The following is a 7,327-nucleotide window of genomic DNA, read 5'->3' as shown; positions in this document are numbered from 1 at the left end:
CTTTTGCCAAATATTCTTGCTATGTAACAACTTATCGTGCTTAATTTTTTTAGTCTTATTTTAAAATTAAAAATAACAGACTCGATCTGGTACAGAAGAGTTCACAGAAATGAAAATGTTACGGAAGCTGGCTTGTTTCTCAAGGTCAGATGGGCACAAGATTTACTAGGTAAAAACTGTCTGACGGCAGCGTTGGTCTGGATATTAGTAAAGGACTTCACTTTTTTGAGCAAGATCCTGATCTAGTACCATTAGGGACAACAAACACTGTATATAGCTTTAGCATAAAGCCTGATTGTTTCTAAAAAAGATTATATGGGATGACTGCCTGCAAGATGGCAGAAAGGTTTCATGCAGTTTCCTGGTCCAGCTACAATGAAAAGCTCATGTGCTCTGCCAGAGAGATCAGTGCACGGTGGGTACGTGAAGTGGTCCTCAAAGATTGTGGTTTTGCTCGTTTCCCCTGTCCTGGTTGTCAGCACTTTGCAGTACTGTGTGTCACGCAAGGAGCCTATCTAACTTCATCTCTGCTCTGACTTTGGTTCATTTTACTAAAAGATATATTTTCATGATAACACAGTTTATAATTTGCTTAACGCTGTTCTCTGTTTCCAAACATCTGATTTTTCTGGCTTGGAGGAAGGAAAAGAATGAGTGGTATCGTTTCCTACTGAATGACCAAACCATTATGACCTGTGTAAGCATCATTAGAGCGGAAGAAATAAAAGAGTTAAACAATTAGGCTCTTAAGTCAAGCTATTGCTAAATTCTGCTTGCTTGCTTCTGTTTTGCTCAATAAACTGTATATTGTAGCAATCTGCCCCCAGCATCCTAGGTTGGCCATTCAATTACTTGTGACCATAAAAGCTGATAATCTCATGGTCAATGATGCAAGCAGCACTTCCCTTTTCAGCTAACAGAAATTGCTCAACAATGTCAGCACCATCCTCCCCTTCCACGTGCAGTTGAGCAGCCCACAGATGCCTGGGCAGAAACAGCTTTTCACAGAAGCCATGGTATGAGGGAATGGTTTTCAGCTCCAGTTACCAAATCACATCTAATCCATGTCACTGGGAAAATCACAGCTGTTATCACCTCAGGGCTTATGGTAGGCTTCTGCAATTGGACTTTGCGATCTTAAAACACATCTCCTAGTCACTAAATGTGTAATCTGCAAAGTGGCTGCCTCAGGTGGCATTATTCAATATCATCCAGTGAGAAAAAAGCAGAGAATTAGGAAAACATGGAGTCTTGTACTTTTGCTGGAGATCCACACTTCTGGAGCTTGATTCAGAATCTGTGAAATCTGTCTGAGCTCAGGCCAGTTAAAAATTTCTGCTCTTATCTACGATAAAAAGAATAAATGTTCCTACTGGTCTGAATATTGCCCTACCAGCCCCATTAGCAAGCACCTGCTCAGCTGTGGAGCCTGCTGGGCATGCACAGCCTGAACTCTGCCTGTCTGGCCAGATGTAGGATGTCAGGAGCCCTGCAGAAAGGAAAATGTGAGTAACCAACAGCAGACAAAGTGCTGTGCATTGGCTGTTTCACATCTTTCAGCAGTGGGAGCACCCACAAATGGTTTTTAGGTATTTAGGTGTGCTAATGGAAAAAATATTATCTTGTGCATGGGAGCCTCATTTGGAGATACAGCTCTTGCTCCAAAAATGGGTTTGAATTTCAAGATCAACTATTAGGCAAAGCTATAAACACTCAAAGATTGGCTAGTGAGGTTTGACTGAAAAAAATGAAGAAATTATATGGGTGTGATATGACAGAAAGTAGAAAGAAGTCTGCCACATTTGACTGAAGAACCTGGTAATCTTATCTGCCTGGTGAAATGCAAAAGGGGTTCATTAGCCATAGTTTAGTGTTTTGTTAAAAAGTCATCATAACTGTGGCTGCAGTGCTGTGAGCTGTTCTGTGTTATCTTTCCAGGGAAGCCCAGGTGCTGCGATGAAAATGATGTAGATAGCTTTCCAGGAGCATGAGGTCCTCACCTAAATCAACCGTCTGGTCATATAAACACTATATGAGTGACACCATCTGAGTGAATCTGATCACATCTGCCAACACCACTCCCTCTAAATGAATGATACATGCGAGACAACCTACTGAATATGGCTGGAAGGATTTCTTTTTGTCTTAAAAATGAATCAGATATGACAGAATCAAACATGTTCTCTGATTTGCATTTTTATTGTTTTTAAATGAGACACATAATCTGGCTTTGCCTATGTAGGTCGGCACATATGTATCAATAACACTTTTTCATTCTGAAAAAATGGCACCTTTCTAACAAAATACTTATTTTCTCAGTGTTTCCTATTTACTGACTGGAAATAGCGTTATAAAAAGTATTTCTTGCCCCATTGGAAAATCTTTAGCTCATGAAAAGTTCCTCATAAAAATCTTAAAGAACAAGATATCTGTCCTCGCCTCATTTTCATAAGGGTGTTTTTTTCCCTGAAATGCACTAGACATAGACCCTTTCCCGTGGGGACTTTGTTGCTAGGTGATCTGTCCCATGATAAATCAGTGCTTCTGGGAGGGAGGCAATCTATTGTTTAAAGCTGCAGCATTTTTATGATAGAGCACTTATGTCAGTGACCTTCTACCATTAGTGCTTAACCACCAATCTTTATAATTCTCATCCAACCCGCAGGTGAAGGAGAAAGAGAAAAAGCAAAGGGCCCCACAACCATTTCAGTCTGATGCACAGAATACACAGATACACAGAAGAATTCCCCCACACATCTCCAAAACCTCATAAAGGTTTCCTAGATGTGCACGAGAGTCCTTGAATTACTGCATTTCACTAAGTTGTCCAGCTAACCTCTTCAACCTAATGATGACTCTTGTTAACAGTTTAATCACCTGGCTATTTTGGGGCTGGCAGCAGAATACTGCAACCTGATTTTTTCTCTTTCCTGTCTGCATGAGCCATCCTGGAAACATTATCAGAAGCACAGAAAATAAATATTTGTGCTTGTGCACTCCATATTCTGTCTATAGTTTTAAAATTAACAAATTAATTTCCTTCAAAATTCTTCTGTCAAAATAAACAAAACTGAAACAGAGCCCCAGGATGCTCTTGGATAGCTAGTCACTCTGTCATTGGCTGCACTGATTCATAGCAGACTCAGGAAGACAGAGAAAATTCTCAGCTCTTTTGTTGCTGGGATATAAATGATCTAAGCCTGCAGCCCACATATGTTTGAATATTTGAAGAATACTCCTTTTTTCTTTCTAGATCCTATGCATTGCTTATCTTCTGTAGAAGAGCAACAAAAATGCATAGTGCAAAGAGATCAGCAGAAGCCTAGTGTTGCCTCCACTCACAAGATCTGCTTTAAGCAGGAAGCTATGCCTGCAGCTGCTGGGCTACCACCAAGCCCCCAGAAACACTCAAGTACCTACTGCAAGACAGAGAAGAACATAGAAAAAAAAATCAGTCACATCTTTCAGGAAGCATACAATGCCTGTTCCATGCTACCTCATTATGGGAGAAAGCTAAATGTGTGCTATTTGAAATAATAAGTACGTATGAAGGTATCAGTGTAAAACACATATTATAAACAAATGCATGTACGTTTTATTACCACCTGAATGGTGTTTTTTAAAACCAACATAGCAAAAAGCAGATAAACTCTTTCATCATAGTTCTCTCTCTTTCATTATCTTAGTGTGCAGGAGCTCCTCTGCTGGACCAGATCCTATTGCACTATCTGGATGCAACTGAAAGGTAAACCTGACCTCAAATGTAGTTCTTGTTTTGCTCTGTTGGCCCCTAAGGATGTTTTAAAATGTAGTGTAGGAGACTACAAAACTACCACTGCATAAACTGTTGGGTGTCCCTGTCCAATATAGGATGCTTTGGTCTCTCCTCTGTGTCTTCAAAGAGCTTATTTTACAAGACAGTGACCCTGAAAGAATAGAGACTTACGCACTGCTTGCTTGCTCCTTAAAGATGCAACATTCTTAGCAAGGAAGTAATTTTGAAAGCTTGACTGCTGTAAGACTCCAACTGTAAGCACTGAGGTGGAAGAGGAGCAGTTGCCAGTGTGTTGCGTGACCTGCAAATGAGTTGTCATCAACAGCATTAGCAGAAAAACTACCTTGGGATCATTCCCTCACATTTGAAAGGAAATGGCAGCCCTCATTTTTACACATTCCAGCTCTAATGGCAGGTTCAGAAAGACATCAGTTGTGCTCAGAGGATGTTGTCTTACTCTTAATTAGGGAGGTGATAAATTTTAAGTGACGCTACACTTCCTATTTTTACCTCAGGGAATTTAGCAGAATGAATAACTATTCGAGAGCCTAATATGTGAAGCCTGAACTCTTGTACTGTCAAAAGTGGTGTTTAGCATTCTTCTACATTCATTTATACCCAGACCATCCGCTACTTGCCTGCCATTCCAGTGCCAACCAGTCACTTTCCCCACAGAACTGACCTTACATGCTATGACTAACACGAATTGCTGGACTCCCTGGTATCTACTTACAGTGAACTGACAGTTGTGTGTTTTGTAAATTTGTGCTTTTCTCTCTGTTTTCAAATTCCCAAATACGATAAACCATTGTGTTTGTTATTGTCAGAATAGTGTAATACTTGGAAATTCCTTTTCTTTGAGTCTGCCCTCCACCCTTGACATTTATTTTGTTATAAGCCTTTAATTCCAGTTTCTAAGTGCATCCAAGTGAGAGGTAAAGAAATGTTCCTATTTAATCAAGGATGCTGTGTCCAAGGTCTTTCAAATTCATCTGGTAACCAAAAGAGTTTCAATACACCTTCCCACAAATAAAATCATTGTGAGCAACAGTGCCCTTAGAAAAATTAGAGTTCACATTTAGGGCACAGTAAAACAAATAGGTTTGACAGAAGCAGATTGCTGATAAGTGGGAACAGTTGTTTGTTTCCACCTCTCCCTTACCCGCTCGGTTACTGCCCTTTCTTGCTAAACTGTACGTGTGATCGGGTTTTGTGCTGATTCTTTGAAAGATTTCAGATTAATGAACAGCTGGAGATGACAATTTAACCTAGATATATAACAGCTAGGATGGTTTGACTGTCTGTGCCTCTATGATATTGCCGATTGGTTCCTAAAATTCTGACTAGCTGTATTTGAGTGTCCTGTGGAAACTCCAAAGATCTTAAAACCAACGGATAGGAACTTTATAACCTTTACAAAAAATAAAAAAAAAAAAAAAGAAAAGAAAAGAAAAGAAAATGCAAAGGTAAAGATCTATTTGTGATAAGGCTTACACTATGCAACCATAAATGTAGCCTGATTTCAGGGGTACAGTAGTACAAGAGGTACTTGATTTGAAATGAATGTTGTTTGTTTGTTTTAATAGGGTAAAATCCTACTAAGATTGTTCCTTAAAAATTAACAGCCCCACTTCAGTTTGGTAGCCAGCTGCTGACTGAATGTGACCTTCTTCTTCCTCCTGCATGGTCCCTAACACTGCCTCTGTTTTTCATCTGCCTTCTAGAACAGTCGCCAAGGCATCAGGAAGACAGGAATAGCCACAAAACAAGTGGTGAGTTGATGGCATAAGAGCTGCCTGACTCCTTCTGAACAAAGCCAACCTAAGAGAGTGCCTGAGATATGCTGGCAATCCACTTGGCTGTAACACGTAAAAAGCCTTTATAAAGCATTCTCCCTTGAGATTCCTTAAAATTGTGGTTTTCCTTAAAGCCATTAAGACGTAGAAAGAATAAATGACTAAGAAATCTTATCTTGGCATGAAAATGTGCAGTGGGCAGAGTGCCAAGATTAAAAAAATCACTATGAATTCATTTAATGAATATTCTATATCTGAGCAATTGTGCACTACTGCAGGGCAGCCTAAGTTGCTAAGAATATGGCAATGATAAAGGTGGAATAATTTGCTTTAAAATGGATGTTGATATTTGCACTTTTGCCGTGCGCTGCATTTTAAAAGCATGGCACTTTCTACACACACTACATGCAACTTAACATTAGGCATGAAAGTAACCTGTTTACTTCAGTAAGAGCAAAGTTTTTCAGTAACAGCAAAGTTTGTATGTGTATTTATCAAATTAGACTTAATCTAGAGCACTCTTGGTCTTTCCATTCCACACTCCTTTTCTTTTTGCTCTTCACACTGCTGGCATTGACTTATTTTGCTCTAGGCATCAGTTTCACGGAAGGATTCATGCAGGAGAAAACAGTCTCATAAGGCTCAGAAACTGTAACTACAGGAACAAAGAAATGGTGTGTGGATATTCCAGATACACAGGTGCTGTATTTAAAAACTGTTTGAGGGGTGGGGGAATGAAGAGGTAAAAGCAACAGGAAGAGAAGTATACAGACAGCTGCTATGTCTGTTCCAAAGCCTGCAAAGCTGCGTTGACTCCTAACCCACCAGGTTGCTAGGAAATTGTCTTACCTCACTGACATCATGCCTAGCCATAGTTTGCCACTTTGACTTTTCAGTTTATTCCAGCGAGTTCCTAGACATTTCTCTCTCTGGCTTGCTGGCCTACATTTCACAGTCCACGGGACTCTATTAGGAAAGGTCACCAATTGCTACAAAGAGATTTATGAATGCCTGCCAGATTTGACTACTGCAACATTTCTCTTTGGGAGAGGAGCTGCACAGACCTTGCCAAAATGCTAATTCTGTAGAAAACAGCATCGTGAAGCATCATATATTCCAATAATTCCTTCTGAAACCTGCATCATATTTCTCTTGAGTCATGTTGATACGTGTCACCTTCTGTAATTAGTTTCTAGTTGTCTTTGTTTCTCCTTCATACTCACTCTCACTTCCCATATGCAATTACTGTAATGAACCTTTCGAGGCTGACCTCACATCTCCAGGAAAAAAACTCAGAGTTCAGTTGGCATTAATTTATTATATACCTCCCACTTTCTACTGCTTATCACTATTGTAGCACTTGCTTTCTCTGGGTGCAGGCATCTGTTCAGCACTACTAAAAGATAGCTAACTTGGCAACTGATTAACTCTTTCAATTCTAAGCTGCCACTTTTGGATTCATTAAATAAAAGGCACAAACAAGAACCATAGACTCAAAATAGACCTCAAAAACTGAGTTTGTCAGCGCAGATGGTTCTTCAACGATTTTTTTCAAACCATAACAAACAGTACTACAGTTTTATTTCCCTACTGGACATATCTACCTTCATCCCTAGCTCTAAGTCCACCTGAAGATCTTCTGTACAGAAATTGTTTAACCTACAATGAGGCACCTCTTTTGGTAGTATTTATATGGTACTTTTTTACAACATACGCCTTCCCTCATGAAGAGATGCACGCATTTGGTGCAGATGAT

The sequence above is a fragment of the Lagopus leucura genome, unplaced genomic scaffold (genome assembly GCF_019238085.1).
Source record: "Lagopus leucura isolate 7727_CA_CO unplaced genomic scaffold, USGS_WTPT01 Super-Scaffold_100004, whole genome shotgun sequence".
Taxonomy (NCBI): Eukaryota; Metazoa; Chordata; class Aves; order Galliformes; family Phasianidae; genus Lagopus; species Lagopus leucura.
This window is presented reverse-complemented; position numbering follows the sequence as displayed.